At 37.2% G+C, this 20,810-nt stretch overlaps 1 long non-coding RNA gene across 1 annotated transcript in view; it reads right to left on the bottom strand.

Annotated features, from left to right (window-relative positions):
- The window catches only part of LOC122219068, a 51,697-nt gene extending 49,554 nt beyond the window's left edge, over nucleotides 1–2,143 (bottom strand). Inside the window, exon 1 of the long non-coding RNA XR_006202247.1 lies at nucleotides 2,108–2,143. This is a non-coding gene — a long non-coding RNA (uncharacterized LOC122219068). The remainder of the gene's footprint in view (nucleotides 1–2,107) is intronic.
- Nucleotides 2,144–20,810: the final 18,667 nt, after the last annotated feature.

Raw genomic sequence — 20,810 nt, 5'->3', positions numbered from 1 at the left:
ATACACCATGTATTAAGCAAAACTCTGGTCCAATACTAGGTACATGTGTTGATTTCTGGAGTTCAGTATTAAGAAATTCATGGTCTACAGACATCAACTACTTCCTTCAATTGAGATATATTTGGGTAATATTTTGACCTATAACATATTGATCTTATTGGGTTCAGAATTTGAACAGCAAGAGGGGAACTACTTATCACATTACCTCTAGGACCTTGAAAATTGATATCTGTTCCCAGGGATTAACAAATCATTGTTTCAGAGACTTCATCACAGACATTACTAACTGGAAGAGTGCCTAGAACATATTAATGCAAAAATGAATGAATGTGTAAATGCTAAAGCATGGGAAGGTCTAACTGGACACTTGGTATAGGATTCTGAATTGAGATGGGGGGACAGAAGTCAGCTGGGTGTGACCAAAACTGGGGCTATCCTGCAGTTTTGAAACTGCTTAGCAGCTGATGTATATGGCTGTCAATACTTCTTAATTAAGTTATTAGGATTAACAGGAAAGACTGAGATGACTGAGAACTGGATTTAAACCATTAGACTCTTCCTATTACAGAAATATTGAATTCACTTTAGAGACATAAACAAAACTAATATATGCTTTTTAAATTTTGAGGGGTTGTTTGAGAAAAATAGTTAACTTCTTTTTTTTTTTTTTTTTTCTTTTTCAACGTTTTTTTTTTTTATTTATTTTTGGGACAGAGAGAGACAGAGCATGAACGGGGGAGGGGCAGAGAGAGAGGGAGACACAGAATCGGAAACAGGCTCCAGGCTCCGAGCCATCAGCCCAGAGCCTGACGCGGGGCTCGAACTCACGGACCGCGAGATCGTGACCTGGCTGAAGTCGGACGCTTAACCGACTGCGCCACCCAGGCGCCCCAGTTAACTTCTTTTTAAGAAGAAGTGTGCCTTTGTACATCTCGGAGGCAAAGAAGGAAAATCCATGAATAAAGAGATTTATTTGGATTCCTAATTAATGCATATAAATACAACAGGCAAATTGACAGCAATTACTAAAATTGCCATTCAGATCTAAAACCTGAGTCAAAGGACTTTACATTTTAGCCTTTGTAAGCAATCTGGCTTCCTCTCTTCATTTACTCCCTCTTAAGGTTTCTTCTCTCTCCTAGATGAGTTGGTCTAGAAAAGACCTTGAACCTGTATCCCACTATGTGGCATCTGTGTGTACATAGTATTTCCCACACTTGGTATACTCCACCTCGACTCTTCAAATGAAACAACCCTTCCTTCAACATGCAGTCCAAGTTTCACATCCTTGAGGATGTCCTCCCGACTACCCCAACTCTGATTCATTTTCCCCTACTTTAAACTTATAGCATAAAAAAATCTATTCCATGTGTTCACCAAGATGGATGTTGTTAACATTCAAGACCTATGCCCACTGGGCATGCACAGATCTTGGCAAAACTATATAGGAGTGTTTTCTGGATCTACAGACTCATTTTGTTGCATAGTCTTTATAAAATTATTTAAATGCATTGAGTAGCTATTGACACACTGGTAATAATTTCTCTTTGTGCAGTTGGGCTTAATTAAAACAGATAGTGGCATATGTTCATTTTCCAGAGTTTTACTGTAACCCCATCCCTTTCTTCCTGTTTAAGAAAGCCTAGCTGAATACCAGTGAAAGTGAGGCTTGGTGTTAGGAGGTATTTAATTTATCTATTGCTGAGAAACAAGCCAGCCAAAATTTAATGGCTTAAAACAATTATTTAATTTTGCTCACATATCTGCAATTTGGGCATGGCTTAGTGGAATGAGCTCACTTGGTGACAGAAGAGGGTGATTCAATGGGGGTCTGGAAGGTCTGCTTCCTAGATGGCTTCCACACATGGCTGGCAAATTGATGCTGGCTGCTAGCTCGGCCAGAGCATGGAGACAAAGGTGTTAGTCCTTTCCATGTGAGCCTCTCCCTGAGCTGCCTGGGCTTTCACACAGGTGATAACTGGTTTCCAAAAGCAAGTATCCCAAGAAAACAAGGCAAAAAGCACATGGCATTTTTATGCCCTTGCCTCAGAAGTCACTTAATATTGATCTTCCCTAGTCTGTTGGTTAGGCAGTCTCAAAAACTTACCCAGGTTTAAGAGTAAGGAACATAAATGCTATTTCTTGTTAGTGTGTGGCAACATTCTAGAACAGGATGTGAGATAGGAGGTATTGTTACAGGCATCTTTGGAAAATACAATATGTTACAATGGAGATAGCTTTAAATGACATTAACAACTGATTGAAACACACTGGTATTTTAACATTTTAATAGAGGATCTGCAGACTTATAATTCTATGTTCCAGATTTAGTTTTAAATTTATCTTATTTTCTCATTACCTTATGTGTGTATATCTTAAACCCCAAGCTAGATTAAAGGTAAAGAACTATACCATGTCTTATAATTTTTTTTAATGTGTATTTATTTTTGAGAGAGGGAGAGGCAGAGTGCAAGCTGGGGAGGGGCAGAGAAAGAGAGGGAGACACAGAATCCTAAGTGGGCTCCAGGCTCCAAGCTGTCCACACACAGCCCAACGCGGGGCTCAAACTCATGAACCGTGAGATCATGACCTGAGCCCAAGTCGGACGCTCAACCGACTGAGCCACCCAGGTGCCCCATGTCTCATAATTTTTAACTTTGGTAATCAAGAAATACTCATTGAGAGGTGAGCAGAGAAGGGTTTGTGCCATAAATTCTGTCTAAATAAAGAGATGAGACTGATGTTTTGTTTTGTTGTTTTGTTTTTGTTTTCCACAATTAAAAAATTTTATTTTGATTTTTTAATTTATATCCAACTTAGCAAATAGTGCAACAATGATTTCAGGAGTAGATTTCCTAATGCCCTTTACCCATTTAGCCCATCCCCCCTCCCATAATCCATCTAGTAACCCTCTGTTTGTTCTCCATATTTAAGAGCCTCTTATGTTTTGTCCCCCTCCCTGTTTTTATATTATTTTTTGCTTCCCTTCCCTTAAGTTCATCTGTTATATGTCTTAAAGTCCTCATGAGTTAAGTCATATGATACTTGTCTTTCTCTGACTAATTTCACTTAGCATAATACCCTCTATTTCCACCCATATAGTTGCAAATGGCAAGATTTCATTCTTTTTGATTGCTGAGTAATACTCCATTGTATATATATACATCTTCTTCTTTATCCATTCATCTGTCAATGGACATTTGGCATCTTTCCATACTTTGGCTATTGTTGATAGTGCTGCTATAAACATTGGGATGCATGTGCCCCTTTGAAACAGTATGCCTATATCCCTTGGATAAATACATAGTAGTGTAATTGCTGGGTTGTAGGGTAGTTCTATTTTTAATTTTTTGAGGAACCTCTACACTATTGTCTAGAGTGGTTGCACCAGCATGCATTCCCACCAGCAGTGCAAAAGAGATCCTCTTTCTCCCCATCCTCACCAACATCTGTTGTTGCCTGAGTTGTTAATGTTAGCCATTCTGATAGGTGTGAAATGGTATCTCATTGTGGTTTTGATTTTTATTTCCCTGATGATGAATGATGTTGTGCATTTTTTCATGTGTTGGTTGGCCATCTGGATGTCTTCTTTGGAGAAGTGTCTATTCATGTCTTTTTCCCATTTCTTCACTGGATTATTTGTTTTTTGGGTGTTGAGTTTGAGAAGTTCTTTATAGATTTTAGATACTAACCCTTTATCTGATATGTCATTTGCAAATATCTTCTCCCATTCTGTCGGTTGCCTTTTAGTTTTGCCAATTGTTTCCTTTGCGCTGCAGAAGATTTTTATTTTGATGAGGTCCCAATAGTTCATTTTTGCTTTTGTTTCCCTTGCCTCTGGAGACATGTTGACTAAGAAGTTGCTGCAGCCAAGATCAAAGAGGTTTTGCCTGCTTTCTCCTCAAGGAGTTTGATGGCTTCCTGTCTTACATTTAGGTCTTTCATCAATTTTGAATTTATTTTTGTGTATGGTGTAAGAAAGTGGTCCAGGTTCATTCTTCTGCATGTTGCTGTCTGGTTTTCCCAGCACCACTTGCTGAAGAGACTGTCTTTATTCCATTGGATACTCTTTCCTGCTTTGTCAAAGACTAGTTGGCCATATGTTTGTGGGTCCATTTCTGGGTTCTCTATTCTGTTCCATTGATCTCAGTGTCTGTTTTTGTGCTAAGAACCATACTGTCTTGGTGATTACAGCTTTGTAGTTCAGCTTGAAGTCTAGGATTGTGATACCTCCTGCTTTGGTTTTCTTTTTCAAGATCATTTTGGCTATTCAGGGTCTTTTCTGGCTCCTGTTTTCCAATTATAGGTTTATTTGTTCTAGCTCTGTGAAGAATGCTGGTGTTATATTTATAGGGATTGCATTGAATATGTAGATTGCTTTGGGTAGTGCCAACATTTTAGCAATATTTGTTCTTCCTATCCAGGAGCAAGGAATATTTTTCCATTTTTTTGTGTCTTTTTCAATTTCTTTCAAAAGCTTTCTATAGTTTTCAGTCTATAGATTTTTCACCTCTTTGGTTAGATTTATTCCTAAGTATTTTATGGTTTTGGTGTAATTGTAAATGGGATCACTTTCTTGATTTCTCTTTATGTTGTTTCATTGTTGGTACATAGGAACACAACCAACTTCTGTGCACTGATTTTATATCCTGCAACTTTGCTGAATTCATGAATCAGTTCTAGCAGTATTTTGGTGGAATCTTTTGGGTTTTCCATATAAAATATCATGTCATCTGCGAAGGGTGAAAGTTTGATCTCCTCCTGGATGATTTGGATGCCTTTATTTATTTCTTTGTGTTGTCTGATGGCTGAGCCTAAGACTTCCAATACTATGTTGAATAACAGTGGTGAGAGTGGACATCCCTGTCTCGTTCCTGACCTTAGGGGGAAAGCTCCCAGTTTTTCCCCATTGAGGATGATATTAGCGTTGGGTCATTCATATATGACTTTTATGATCTTGAGGTATGCTCCTTCTATCCCTACTTTCTTGAGGGTTTTCTATCAGGAAAGGTTGCTGTATTTTGTCAAATGCTTTCTCTGCATCTATTGAGAGGATCATATGGTTCTTGTCCTTTCTTTTATTGATGTGATGAATCACACTGATTGTTTTGCGGATATTGAACCAGCCCTGCATCCCAGGTATAAATCCCACTAGGTCATGATGAATAACTTTTTTAATGTATTGTTGGATCCAGTTGACTTGTTGAGGATTTTTGCATCCATGTTCATCAGGCAAATTTGTCTACAGTTCTCCTTTGTAGTGGGGTCTTTGTCTGGCTTTGGAATCAAGGTAACACTGGCTTCATAGAGTTTGGAAGTTTTCCTTCCATTTCTATTTTTTTGGAACAGCTTCAAGAGAACAGGTGTTAACTCTTCCTTAAATGTTTGGTAGAATTCCCCTGGAAAGCCATTGACCCTGGACTCTTGTTTTTTGGGAGATTTTTGATTATTCATTCGATTTCTGTACTGGTTATAGGTCTGTTCAAGTTTTCTATTTCTTTCTGTTTCAGTTTTGGTAGTTTATATGTTTCTAGGAATTTGTCTGTTTCTTCCAGATTGCCCATTTTATTGGTGTATAATTGCTGATAGTATTCTCTTATTACTGTTTTTATTTCTGCTGTGTTGGTTGTGACCTCTCCCCTTTCATTCTTGATTTCATTTATTTGGGTCCTTTCCTTTTTCTTTTTGATCAAACTGGCTAATGGTTTATCCATTTTGTTAATTCTTTCAAAGAACCAGCTTCTGGTTTCATTGATCTGTATTTTTGGTTTCGATAGCATTAGTTTCTGCTCTAATCTTTATTATTTCCTGTCTTCTGCTGTTTTGGGGTTTTATTTGCTGTTCTTTTTCCAGCTCTTTAAAGTGTAAGGTTAGGTTGTGTTATCTGAGACCTTTCTTCCTTCTTCAGGAAGGCCTGGATTGCTATATACTTTCCTCTTATGACTGCCTTTGCTACATCCCAGAGGTTTTGGGTTGTGGTGTTATCATTTTTATTGGCTTCCATATACTTTTTAATTTCCTCTTTAACTTCTTGGTTAGCCCATTCATTCTTTAGTGGGTGTTCTTCAGTCTCCAAGGATTTGTTACCTTTCCAAATTTTTTCTTGTGGTTGATTTCAAGTTACATAGCATGATCTGAAAATATTCACGGTATGATCTCGATCTTTTTATACTTGTTGAGGGCTGATGTGTCCCAGTATGTGGTCTATTCTGGAGAAGGTTCCATGTGCACTGGAGAAGAATGTATATTCCTCTGCTTTAGGATGAAATGTTCTGAATATATCAGTTAAGTCCATCTGGTCCAGTGTGTCATACAAAGCCATTTTTTCCTCATTGATTTTCTGATTAGATGATCTGTCCATTGTTGTAAGTGGGGTGTTGAAGTCCCCTACTATTACAGTATTATTATCAATGAGTTTATTTATGTTTTTGATTAATTGACATATATTTGGGTGCTCTCACATTTGGAGCATAAATGTTTATAATTGTTACGTCTTGTTGGTGGATAGACTCCTTAATTATGATATAATGCCCTTCTTCATCTCTTGTTACAGTCTTTTTTTTAAAGTCTAGATTGTCTGATATGAGTATGGCTATTCCAGCTTTCTTTTGTTGACCATTAGCATGATAGATGGTTCTCCATCTCCTCACTTTCAATATGAAGGTGTCTTGTAAACAGCATATAGATGGATCTTGTTTTCTTATCCATTCTGTTACCTTATGTCTTTTGATTGGAGCATTGAGTGCATTGACATTTAGAGTGAGTACTGAAAGATATGAATTTATTGTCATTATGTTTCTTATAGAGTTGGAGTTTCTGGTGTGTTCTCTGGTCCTTTCTAGTCTTTTTTTTTTTAAATATGTATTTATTTTTGAGACAGAGAGAGACAGAGCATGAACAGGGGAGGGGCAGAGAGAGAGGGAGACACAGAATCTGAAACAGGCTCCAGGCTCTGAGCTGTCAGCACAGAGCCCGATGCGGGGCTCGAACTCGCGGACCGTGAGATCATGACCTGAGCCGAAGTCGGCCGCTTAACTGACTGAGCCACCCAGGTGCCCCTGGTCCTTTCTAGTCTTTGTTGCTTTTGGTATGTATGTATGTATGTATGTATGTATGTATGTATGTATTTTTTCATCTTTTCTCCCCTCACAGTGTCCCCCTTAAAATTTCTTGCAGGGCTGGTTTAGTGGTCATGAAATCCTTTAATTTTTGTTTGGGAAAATTTTAATCTCTCCTTCTATTTTGATCACAGCCTTGCTGGATGAAAAATTCTTGACTGCATATTTTTCTGGTTCAGTACATAGAATATTACTGCCACTCCTTCTGGCTGCCAAGTTTCTGTGGATAGGTCTGCTGCAAACCTGGTTTGTCTTCCCTTGTAGGATAAGGACTTTTTTCCCCTTGCCACTTTCATGATTCTTTCCTTGCCTGAGTATTTTGTGAATCTGACTATGATATGCCTTGTTGATTGTTGGTTTTTATTGAATCTAGTGGGAGTCCTCTGTGCTTCCTGTAGTTTGATGTCTGTGTCTTTCCCTAGGTTAGGAAAGTTTTCTGTTATGAGTTGCTCACATAACACTTCTACCCCTTTTTCTCTCTCTTCCTCTTCTGGGACCTCTATGATTCTGATGTTGCTCCTTTTTAACGAGTCACTGATTTCTCTAATTCTTAAATCATGCTCTTTTGCCTTAGTCTCCCTCTTTTTTTCTGTTTGATTTTTCTCTATAAGTTTGTCCTCTATATTGCTGATTCTCTGTTCTGCCTCATCCATCCTTGCCACTGCTGCATCCATCCGTGATTGCAGCTTAGTTATAGCATTTTAAATTTCATTCTGGCTATTTTTTACTTCTTTTATCTTGGCAGAAAGGGATTCTAATCTATCTTTGACTCCAGCTAGTATTCTTATTATCATGATTCTAAATTCTTGTTCAGACATTTTGCTTGTATCTGTGTTGGTTAAGACCCTGGCTGTCGTTTCTTCTTGCTCTTTCTTTTGGGGTGAATTCCTTCGTTTCATCATTTTGAAGGGAGAAAATGAATTAATGAGGTAAAAAAATAAAAGTAAAAATATTAAAATTAAAAAATTAAAATTAAGAAATTAAAAACAACAACACACACACACACATAAATCATATAAATGATGCTAGATCCTAGGTGTGTTTTGGTGGGTGTTGAAAGCGACTTGATAGATTAGAGAAAAAAGGGAAAGAAAGAAAAAAAAGAAATCATTTGAAAATTTGAAAAAATGAATACACTGAAATAGAATAAGATGAAATGATGGAAGTAAAATAGAATTTGAAAAAAAAATTACACAAAAGTAAACAATACAGTAGAAAAAATTAAAGAGAAATATTTTTAATAAAAATTGAAAATAAATGTTTTTTTCTTTCTGTATTCAAGAAAAAGAAAAGAAACAAAAAATAGAAAAAAAAAACGAAAATTGAATAGATTTACCAGTGAACAGACTGAAATACGATTGAAATTATTTCATTTTCCCCTAGGAGTCAAACTATGGATTGCTCTATAGTCCGTAATCTAAGCAGGCAGGGACATTTGTGATCTGAAGAGTGAGTCTGGGCCAGCTGGAGGGGCTTAGTGTAACCGTTCCAATCTCCACTAGATGGAGCTGCTTAGCTCACTGGGGTGGATTGTTGTGGCGCTTGTAGGTGTGTATGTGCATGCGTGGGAGGGGTGAAAATGGCATATACCCAGCTACCTAGTCTCTAGTATCAGAACTCTGTTCTTCCCTATTAGCAATCATGCACCTGTCCTTTGTCTTTGGCTTCCATCCACTCCCGGCTTTTATACTGTCTGTGACCAAGTCCCAGGCAGCACATCCTTCCTGATTTCTATCTCAGATGCGGCTGTGTTTCCTGACCCCTTATTTCTGAGGGACTGCAGCTTTGACCTGTTCTGCCCCTCAGCAGGAGGGTCTCACTGAGCAATGGCTGATTGCCGGCCATACCCAGGAATGCTCGCAAGACCGTGCTGCTGCTGATGCCCAGAGACTGTGGCTGGGTGCCAGTCTACCCCAGAGAAATTCATGTGAAACTTGAACTCACCAGTCCACCCCAGAGAAAACAGCAGTGTTTCAGGGATTATGGAAAATCACAACACACATCTGGCACCAGGCTCTACCCCCAAGGAAATTTTTCCAGCAGCAGCAAATGTGGTTGTTCTCCTGGGTCCCCTGGGGCTTTTGCCTATGGGGGGTGGGTCACACTGCCTCTACCAGATGTCCTCCCAGCAGGGGAACTGCCTCTCCCCTTGTGGCCTGAAGACCCTTGGACTTCATTCAGTTCCTGGGGATTCGCCCTTCTCACCAGAGCACCACCAGGTATCAAGCTGCAGAGTTTCAGGCTCTGAACTCCCCCTGTTTATAGAGTCTTAATGGAATTTAAACCCTCTCCTTTCTCCCTTTTTAGTTCAGTCCCTGTGGCTGTTTCCACTTTTCCACTTTTTCTCCAGCTGCTTTTCCTGTATTCTCACCCTACCCCCTCTATCTCCATCCTCTCTCCACAAGCAAAAACAGCTCCCTGCCCTCTGTGGCTTCTCTCTCCCCCAGTTCACCTTTCCATGCTGTGTACCTGCTGAGTTCTGTGGTTCAGTTGTGCAGATTGTTGTGTTAATCCTCAGATCAGTTTTCTAGGTGTGCAGGATGGTTTAGTGTTGATCTGGCTGTATTTCATGGACATGAGACACAAAAAAACTTCCATGCTATTCTGCCATCTTGGCTCCTCCCGAGACTGATGTTTTAAACAAACCTGAATTAAACATCCAATTGAGTACTGTCAGTCATCTAGGGAGGTTCCACATTTTCCCAAGGTAAATGCTCTCACTGACAGCATTTTAAAATTATCGTTACAACTTGTTTCATGGACTCTGGCCGATGCTTGAAGGTATGTGAAGTTTGAGAGCTGGAAGCTGGGACAGCAGCCGAAGTAGAATATCACTGAAAATCAATCCTAGCTTTGCCAACAGCCTGGCCCAGATGTACCATGGTTGGCTATTCAAGTCACACACCCACATTTACACATAGTAGAAATACATATCTCTCTCTATATACAAACACATAGGTAAATCTTTCTAGATCAATCTAGATAGATTAATCATGAATCTGGTCCCTTCTCAGCTATCATCCTGGATGAAGCCTCTATTATCTCTCATCAGGGTACAGCATTCTCTCTCTTTGTTCTGTTTCCCCCTTTGCACCCTTATTATGGGTTTATACCATAGTAACAAGAATGGGCTTTTTAAAAATGTACATCAGAATTCTGATTTATGTTGCAATATGGATGAACCTTGAAAACATTGTGCTAAGTGAAAGAAACAAGACCCAAGTACCTATCTTGTAAGATTCCTGGTCCCTGCTCACTCTCTGGCCTCGCCATTCACCATCTTCTGCTTTTGCTTGGTGTAACTGTAGCCTACATTGTCTCCCTGTTGCTTTTTGAATATGTTCACAGTGTTCCTCAGGGCCGTTTCTCCTGTATGCCCTTATTTGGGATACTTCTTTCCCCCCAGAATTTTCCATCATTTACTCTCTTATTTCCTTAGATATCTCCTCAACTATTACCTTTACTGAGAGAACTTTCTTCCTCATTTAAGTACACTAAATACTCCACCCCTCAAATTTACAGTTGTCTTACTCTCCTCCCAGCTTTACTTTTTCATAAAAATAACCACTAACTGGCATCACATTATAAATGCTTTTTTGTTTATTTTCTGTCTCTCCAGAGTACAAACTCTCTAGGGTCAGGGGTCTTGTATGTCTTGCTCACTGCTGTATCCCCAGTGCCCAGAACAGTGCTTAAATGGATGAATGAATAAAAGAAAAATATGTTTTTTTATTTATGTAGTACAGTTGATCCTTGAACAACATGGTTTTGAATAGTGTTGGCATACTTCTATGTGGATTTCTTTCAATAAATACAGTGTAGTACTGTAAATATATTTTCTTTCTCTTATGATTTTCTTAATAATGTTTTTCTCTTTTCTCTAGATTACTTCACTGTAAGAATAGAGTATATAATATATATGATATACAAAATATGTGTTAATTGACAATTTATGTTGTTGGTAATGCTTTTGGTCAACAGTAGGCTATTAATAGTTAAGATTTTGTAGAATCAAAACTCATATGCAGATTTTTATCTGTGTAGGGAGGTTGGTGCTCCTAACCTTTACATTGTTTAAAGGTCACCTGTACTTAAATAATTTAATAGGCCTGTAACATAGAGCCTCAAATAATCCAAGAATATATGCTCAAAATAATCCTGGAGGATTGTCAGGGATATATTATGTACCTTAAGTAGAATCACCAGTGACAAATAATTAATTTATATTATGTTCTCTTTTTTTTAATGTTTATTTATTTGAGAGAGAGACAGATCATGAGTGGGAGAGGAGCAGAGAGAGAAGGAGACACAGAATCCTAAGCAGGTTTCCAGGCTCTGAGCTGTCAGCATAGAGCCCAGTGCAGGGCTGGACCTCACGAGCCATGAGATAATGACCTGAGCAGAAGCCAGAAGTGCAACTGAGCCACCCAGTTGCTCTATTATGTTCTAATATATGGTTATAATTATTTGCAAACTCCATCTTTACTATCTGTTTACAATGTTCCAGTGACTGAGGTAAGATTTTTATATTTATTATTTTATTCATTCCTAATAATAAACATAGAACTTACATAAAATATTCTCATCTTATAGATGAGAAAACTAAGATTTAAAGCTATGACCTGCCCAGTGTTACTTAGGTAGTGGCACTTATTTGAACTCAAATGGCTACTCACTATAATAGCCATAAAATAGATGCTGAAAATCAGGGGTCTCAAATATGACTGTGATTTGGAATCATTTGGGGAGTTAAAAAATGATCTTATATCTCAAACCTAGATCTATTTATTAAATTATTATTTTGAATTAATAACTAAAAAATTCTCTGACCCTATTTTTTTCTTATGTCCTTGCCTATTGAGTGACCTTTGCTACAAGTAAGGGCCCATAGATACCAGAACAATAAAAGTAATTTAAAGTCCAAAATGGATTTTTTTGAATTCAAAGCAGACACAATTATCAAAAAAAAAACCTCTTTAATGTGCTTTGGATTTCCAAAACAAAACCAAATCAACCCCACACTCTTGATTGAGAATATTTGGATCCATATCTGTGAAAGAAAGGTTATCAGATTTTGACTATAAGCAACAGACTGAAAAACAAATAAACAAGGAGCCTGTTCTTCCCACAGGGAGAAAAGACAAAAGCTCTCCAGGATTGGCTGCAAAAAGACTAACCCACACACTCTCTCACACCTCACCCCTTTCATGGAGTTGTCTCCTATCCTCTTAAATCGAAGCACAGAATTGGGGAAGCAGTAATGATCCAGCAGCGGTGGAGATGAATCCCAGTGTGACTATGCCCCCTGAGCCATTTGATGAAGCTGCCTAGTTGGGCAGAGGGAAGCAGTTATCAAAGTCAGGTGGCTTTTTTCTCTTTCTAAGCATCACTTAAAGATATTTTTAAGAAATTCTATGCTTTATTGTGATTTTATCTTGGAACTCTAAATTCCAAGCTAATCTCTTTCTTTCTCCTGTCTCTCTCTCTCTCTCTCTCTCTCTCTCTCTCTCTCTCTCTCTGTGTGTGTGTGTGTGTGTGTGTGTGTGTGTGTGTGTTTGATATCTTGGAATCATTAACTTCAGATGAAAATTACTTTAAATATAGACATAAAATAAATAAGGATTTGGTTTGTAATACTTCTCAGTCTGAGCCTGTTTTAACTCATAATTAATACTTGCATGTGGGGGATTGACTTCTAAGATAGTATTCATGCCTTTGTGTAATCCCCTCTTCTCAAGTCTGTGCTGGACCCAATAACTTGTTTCTAAGACAGTGTATTAAAAGTGATGGGATGTCACTCCCACAATTGAGTTACCGAAGACTCTGACTCTCACCTTGGTAGGGTGTTCTCCTTGGCTAGAAGATTCTCTCTTGCATTCTTGGCTTTCTTACTTTGATGAAGTAAGCTATCATATGGAAGAGGCTCATGTGGAACAAAACCAAGGGTGGCCTCTGGCCAACAGCTAGCTAGGAAGGCCCACAGTCCAACAACTCACAGGAATTAATTCCTACAATTAACCATAAAAATAAGCGTGGAAGTGGATTCTTGCCCTCAGTGAGCCAGCACCCTGATTTTGCAGCCTGTGAGAGACCCTGAAGTAGGAGACACAACTAAACTACATCTGTTTTCCTGATCTACAGAAACTGTGAGATAATAACATTTTGTTGTTTTAAGCCACTATATTTTGGGGTGATTAGTTACACAACAATAGATGATGACTATACTGTGACAACTAAAGCAAATCTTAATCCTAACATCTGCAAGAAAGGGAAATGAAACTTTCCTTTGGAAAATATAAATAGCCACCCTAAATCAGGTGATTGGTAAACAACTAGATATTTATTTTCCTTTGCATGACCTTCCATCTTTTCTTGAAAAATGGTTTATCAATGAAAAACTAGTCTTGGACTGAAAAAATAAAGTACAGTAAGTTTAGAAGTGCTGGTCTCCAGTATGAATTATTTCAAACTTTGTGCACTGAGCCCCATACTCAAGGTTTCTGAAGTACCAAGTTTGGGGAAATGTTTCCAAAAGCATTTTTTTTTGTTCTACACTGAATGATACACATTGATATTTCACCTCAGTGGTAATTCTGTCAATACGTCTAACATATATTATAATAAATGCTAATTAAGGAGAAAGCAATAAATGTAAGACCAACAGTGTAGTCTTGGGCCCTGATCACTTGAGTTAGTGTTGCATTAGATATGCACACATGCATGTGTGTGAGTGTGGAGTCTCTATAACAACAAGTATCTATCTATGTTTTGCAAAGATTTCATGGTAACTCTTCAGAAATTCTCCTGCCAATTCCATGTTGGAGGAAAGGCAATATAATAGATTCCCTCACCTCATTAGAGAATTAGAGTCCAGTGATATTAAAATAATGGTTGTCTAAAATGCCAGTTACGCATTATTTCCTGCAAATTTTCAGTCTCACAAATCAAGTTTGGGTTTGCCAATTAGGTTTTACTTGGTTTCCTTTGGTGTGATCAGAGATCACTTCTAATGTGACAAGTTGCATATGGAGGAGTTAAAAGCACTGAAAAAGCAAGAATAAATTAGTTTTTCACTGATGGTAGGCAGTAGCTTTCAGTGGTCTTTGCATCATACAGATGTTTAATAAATACAGACCCTTCATGGTTGGAAACATTCATCCTGGGCTATTTGGACCAGACTCATATTGTTTAACAGTCGTACTCTATGAACTAGATGTTTCCTGGGAGATAACTGTTATGAGTGAGTTATTAAGATAACCTCACAGGAAAAATAAAAAAGAATGATTGCTCTTCAATGATGACACTTTGTTTAATGGGGCAATATTTTTCCTTACAGAATCTATTGCTTTCTGGCTAAGGGTAATGAGAACGCAGGCAGAGCTATAGCCTGACATCAGTTATTTCCAAGGGTGTGAGGGGTGGGAAATCCCCCTCCCCCAACATTAAATGTAACTGACAGTGAGAATAAAGCTACTGCATTGAAACGGTTTACTATTTTTTGTTTTTGTTTTCACAGAAACAATATTCATAGTAAAATATAAATCAGCACAGAGGCTGGGCTAAGTTTCCGGAACTTGGTACAAAAAATATATATGAGAAAGATTAATATGACTTTGCATTATGTATGATTAAGTGCATATGTTTTCTTCAGCTCTCACAATAAACATTAATATTCACCTTTATAGTTATATCATTTATTAGATTTATTAATAACAGCTCATTTGGGAGAAATTTAGAGAATACAAAACATGCAAAATAGAACAAAAATGATCCATACTCTTACTGGGTAGAGATCTGTTATTTTCTGACATACATGTGTGTGTGTATGATCGTGCACATGCGTGTGTCCAGCTTTGTCATATACTAATATTGAGCAAATTACTAATCTCCATGTTTTTTGGCTTCTTCATCTCTAAAATGATGATACTAATAGCATTTTTCATAGAATTGTTGTGAAGATTAAATTTATACACATATAAAGCTTATTCTTATGGATATACAGCTTGATTCAAATTAAGATTATATTATGCAAGTAATTTTTTAAACTTTAGTGACATTTTAGGAAAATTATTTCTAGTTCATAAAATAGTCTTTTATGGTATGATTTTAAATGGTTAGACAGTATTTTGTCATATGAATGTATCACAATTTAACAAATTGCTTCTTGTTAGATATGTTATTTTTGTCATTATAAATATAACACCACAACCAACATCTTTTTATCTCCATGTTTACCACAGATCTGGTTCTTTCTTTAAAATAAAGGTATAGAGGGAATCAAATGATATTCATAAATCAAAGACTTTTTGTAAATATTGCTCACTTGCTCACCAACTAACACCTCAAAAGGGAAATCTGAGAGTTCCCTTTCCCTCAAACCCAAACAATATAAAAAATCCTCTTTAGTCTCCTTACTGCTTCAAAAAACAAACCAACACCAACACTTATAACTATTTTACATGAGAAAAAACAATATTTCAATTTCCATTTTTTATTACTAGTGAAGCCAATTTTTATGTGTTTATTGATCCTTTCTATTCTTTTGTTTTTGTTTTTGTTTTTTGTTTTGGTCTAGATGGTCTTCTATGAAATCTTTATTTACTTGTCATTAGATGTAAATTAATAGAGACTGATAAGTAAGGGAAAAGAAAGTATTTTCTTTCTGTAAGTTTGATTAAGGATACATAGCTAATGCCACAGAAACTTGCTACTCTTTTAAAACACAGGTAAATTAAGCTTCAGAAATTGGCAGCCTAACTAAAAGTTGACAAGGGTGATTAAATCAGCTGATATCTGCACTGATCTGGTTTAAGAAAAAAAATGTAAGTGACGATTTACTTGACTTGCTTCCACACGAGGGCTCTCAATGCTGCTAAACTTCGTTTTTGGAGGAAACTTTTCTTTTTAGAGACATTAAACTAACATGAATGTTTTCTTAAAGTGAATTCCATCTTGATGATTAATACTTTAATTTTTAGGAATGTTCCACTCTTCCATGTGAAACAAAATGTAAAGCAAAATGTCACAGATGATGTGATTAACTGCAGAGAAAATCTAAGAGCAGCTACAAACTATTAGAACTGAGATATGAGATCAAGTTTGCTGATTGCAAAAATCATTACAGAAAAATTAAGTGGGGAAAAACAATTAGGATATGTCATTTTTAAAGCTTATTCAATATAGCAAAAAACATATATGGTATTATAAAATTTTTTTTTAACATTTATTTATTTTTGAGACAGAGAGAGACAGAGCATGAACAAGGGAGGGGCAGAGAGAGAGAGAGGGAGACACAGAATCTGAAACAGGCTCCAGGCTCTGAGCTGTCAGCACAGAGCCCGACGCGGGGCTTGAACTCATGGACCGTGAGATCATGACCTGAGCCGAAGTCGGACACTTAACCGACCAAGCCACCCAGGTGCCCCTGGTATTTTAAAAGATAAACTGAAGTTGGGGCACCTGGGTGGCTCGGTCAGTTAAGCGGCCGATTCTTGGTTTCGGCTCAGGTCATAATCTCACGATTTGTGACATGGAGCCCTGCCTCGGGCTCTGCGATGATAGTGTGGAGACTGCTTGGGATTCTCTCTTTCCCTCTTCCTCTGCTCCTCCCCTGCTTGCTTTCTCCCTCTCTCTCTCAAAATACATAAATTAAAAAAATTTTTTAAATAAACTGAGGCACATTAACTTTTTCAAAAGTTTATTTGAGCATATTTGGATTGGAATTGCCCAACCAGAAGTGGTTAGGGGAGCTCCACCAACAGGAGTGAGGGGAGAGTTTATATTTTACATAGATGATACAGAAGCCAAGCAAGGAAATTATTTGATTGGCTGTAACTTAAGCAGTGCTCTTATTTGGGAAAGACTTATTTGGTTAAGTTTAAGTTTCATTCTCTCTCTGGCTTAGGTTTTGGTTATTATGTAGGCTACCAAAGCATTAGAATCACCCCAGTATAGTGGCCTCCTTGTTTAATTGCTTTCACAGTATCTAGCAATAAATATAACAAAGTCATCCAGGTCTATTTTGGAGATAATTTTAAATCTTTACTGAAGATAGATCTAAATGAATGGAGAAAACAACTACATGTTGTGTGTGGAAAGACTCAACATTGTAACTGTTTCTATTTTGCCTAATTTAATTAATCAGTTCAATTCCATTCTAATAAATCTTAGAAGTACTTTCTTAGAACCCGATAAAGTTATTCTACATTTGGATGGGGGAGTGAAAGGCAAAGAATAGCCAAGACAATTTTAAAGGAAATGAAGAAGAGGAGATAGAAGAATATTTATTCATCCTACCAGATTTCAAAACCTATAAAGTCATCATAATTAAAACAGTAGATATCAGTACCAGATTAGATAAACAGACCAAACTAAACAGAATTTAGAAATCTAAGATTAGACCTATTTTTGTAATAACTTACTAAAGGATGAGTTTGCACTAGAAATTAGTGGAGAAAAGATAACTATTCAAATTATGGTGCTGAGACAAAAATCATTATATGGAAAAAAGGAAAATAATACTCTCAACCTGTACTTTATTAACACAAAAATCTCAGGTATATTAAAGATATAAATATAAAAAAGCAAAATTCTACAACTTCCATGAGAAAAATAGGAACCAATCTTTATGATATCAGCATAATGAAGAGTTTCTTAAATAAGAAACAAAATGCACAAACCATGAATGAAAATACTGATCAATTTCTCTAGGTTAAAAGATACCATTGAGGGACGCCTAACTCAGTAGGTTAACCATACACTTCCGCTCAGGTCATGATCTCGCAGTTCTTGAGTTCTAGCCCTGAATCAGGCTCTCTGCTGACAGCTCAGAGCCTGGAGCCTGCTTTGGATTCTGTGTCTCCCTCTCTCTCTGCCTCTCCCCTGCTCACACTCTGTCTCTCTCTCTCTCTCTCTCTCTCTCTCTCTCTCTCAAAAATAAAGAAACATTAAAGAAATTTTTTTAAAGATATCATTGAATATGAAGATAAATCACAGATTTGGAAAAAATACTTGCAAACCATAGATCTGACAAAGGATTGATATCCAAAACACATAAATAATACCTACCCCTCCCAAGAAAAGAAGCACATTTCTCTCTCTCTGTCTTTCTCAACCTCTTTCTCTTTGTGTGTGGGTATCTCTCGCTACCTACTTCCCTACCTACCTATGATTAAGAGCAGAAAGCTGAATGGCTAATAAACACACAAAAATATGTTCAACCTCACCAGTTAGGGATCCATTCACCAGTTGGGATCTATTCAGGAAACATGAATCATAACAGTTTTGAAGAGAGAAATTTTAACATAAAAATAAACTAGTAAAGAATGGTTAACTATAAAAGAAACTAAAAAGAACTCTAGTGGTACAGAAGTTGCCAAGGCAGAAAGCAGTGATTATCTCTAAGCTGAGGGAGAATAAATGGGAAAGGAATTAAGTACTGAAAATACTCTGCCTTCCTTCTCTCCTTAAGCTGCCAATGGGAAAAAACTTACCAGAAGACGTGGACTTGGAACTAATTCATTTGAGCAACCAGGCAGGTGGCTGAGAAGCTTGCCAGAGGGCATGGGTAAGCTGAAGTCAGACCATGGAGGCCACTGAGGTGAGTGTATGCTACTAGGTCTCAGGCATGTTAATTTGCCAGCTGCTGTACTGAACAGGAAAAGCACACTGTATTGAGGAAGAGATGCCCCTCCCTCTCAGTATGGCTTAACACTCCACCCAGTGACCTCTACTGACAGAACCTAAAGTAAAAGGACAAATATTTATAGGGTACATCTTTAGTATCACAGAGCAGGACACTAAAGGGTGGATTTCGAGATAAGAGTCAGTAAATTATTACTGGTACACTGGTAATCAGGAAAATGCATGTAAAATAACAAGGAGATACTACTGACAAAACAAACAGGTATGATAATACCAAATATTGTCAAGGATGTGGGGAAATGAGAACTATCATACATTGCTGGTGAGAAAGTAATCAGCAAAACTATTTTGAATAACAAATCTGTTCTTGAGCAAAGCTGAAGATGTGCATACCTTATAGCATGCAATGCTACTTCTAAGTACATACAGTGGAGGAGATCTTGCACTGCACATGTGTACGAGGAGACGTGTATGCTGAGATCTATTTCATACATATTTTTAATGATCCCAAATTGGGCACAACATAAATGTCTATCAGTAGGGGTATTATTAAATAAATTGTAGTGATTTTAGTGGTATTTTAACTACGCAGCAATGTAAGAGGATGAATTCTATCTATAGGTATCCACATTGATAATTTTCAAAAACAATGGTGACTTTAAAAAAAGGAAGTTGCAGGGGCGCCTGGGTGGGTCAGTAGGTTGAGTGTCCGGCTTCGGCTCAGGTCATGATCTCACGGTCTGTGAGTTCGAGCCCCGCGTCGGGCTCTGTGCTGACAGCTCAGAGCCTGGAGCCTGCTTCGGATTCTGTGTCTCCCTCTCTCTCTCCCCCTCCCCTGCTCATGCTCTGTCTCTCTCTGTCTCAAAAATAAATAAAAACATTAAAAAAATTAAAAAAAAAGGAAGTTGCAAAAGACTTATTTAATACGATATTATTTATATAAATTTTTAATACACACAAAGCATCCTCCATATGAAGGATTAGTAAACTTTTCTGTAAAGGGCCAAACAATAAATATTTTAGGCTTTATAGGCCATATGTAGTCTCCATTGCATATATGCCTCTTTTTTCTCCAAACCTTTAAGATACAAAAACTATTCTAACCCTTGGGCCATGTAGAATAGGCCATGTCTAGATTTGGTACACAGACTGTAGTTTGCCAACCTCTGCTCTATAGTGTTTATGGACATTGTATGTATGTGAAAATGTGGGTGGAAAGGCTATAATAACAATGTCAAAATGGTGGCTACCTCTCAGGGGAAATGATAAAATCAAATTGGTAAATTATGGTAGAATGTTAATATTTTCTGGCTTCAGGAAGCGAATGCATAATATTATCTCTCTTATGATCTTCTGTCTTTTCTGTATATTTAATATATTTCATAATGAAACATAACTTCAAAGAAAGCATAATGAAAACCCTGAGCATACATAACTTGCAGATTGAGACTAGTAAATTGCAGATATGATCTAGTTGAAATAGGCAACAGAATTGTTTTCTATTGATTTTTGTATCATTTATATAAATACCTATATTTAGAATTAAAGCTGTGGCTCTCATTTGCGATATCAGTTTGTAGTTGTTCTCCATAATGTTTAGGAGGAGATAAGGGAAAAACTGTTTAGGAAAACAAAACATTAAAAAGATAGATAGAAGTCTAGCTATAAAAGAGAAAATTACTTGAGGCAGATATTGACTTTGTGGTGAAAAAAGCTAAGGTAGGCAGAATATCAGAGAAACCAACCCTTTAAAATGATGGGTTTAAATTTTGAGGCATTAGCTTCATAAACATGCCCATATCATAGACTGGAGGGTAAGAAATTGTTCCCTATTCTTACCTTCTTATGGGGAAGCAGTAATATTTGAATTGAAGAGTAAAAGTCATGACAGATTTTATTTAACAGTCACAGCATCTACATTTAAAAATATGTTGGAATGCATTTGTTGTTTTGGTAATGATAAAATACAGGTCACAGAGAGCAAAGCTTTATAGAAACGCCAAGGAGACAGTCATAGTACTTTTTCAAGTTGTTGGAGTTCTTAGGTTT

This window comes from Panthera leo, chromosome B2, assembly GCF_018350215.1.
Source record: "Panthera leo isolate Ple1 chromosome B2, P.leo_Ple1_pat1.1, whole genome shotgun sequence".
Lineage (NCBI taxonomy): Eukaryota > Metazoa > Chordata > Mammalia > Carnivora > Felidae > Panthera > Panthera leo.
The sequence above is the reverse complement of the archived record's forward strand: the minus strand, read 5'-3'. Positions and strand labels throughout refer to the sequence as shown.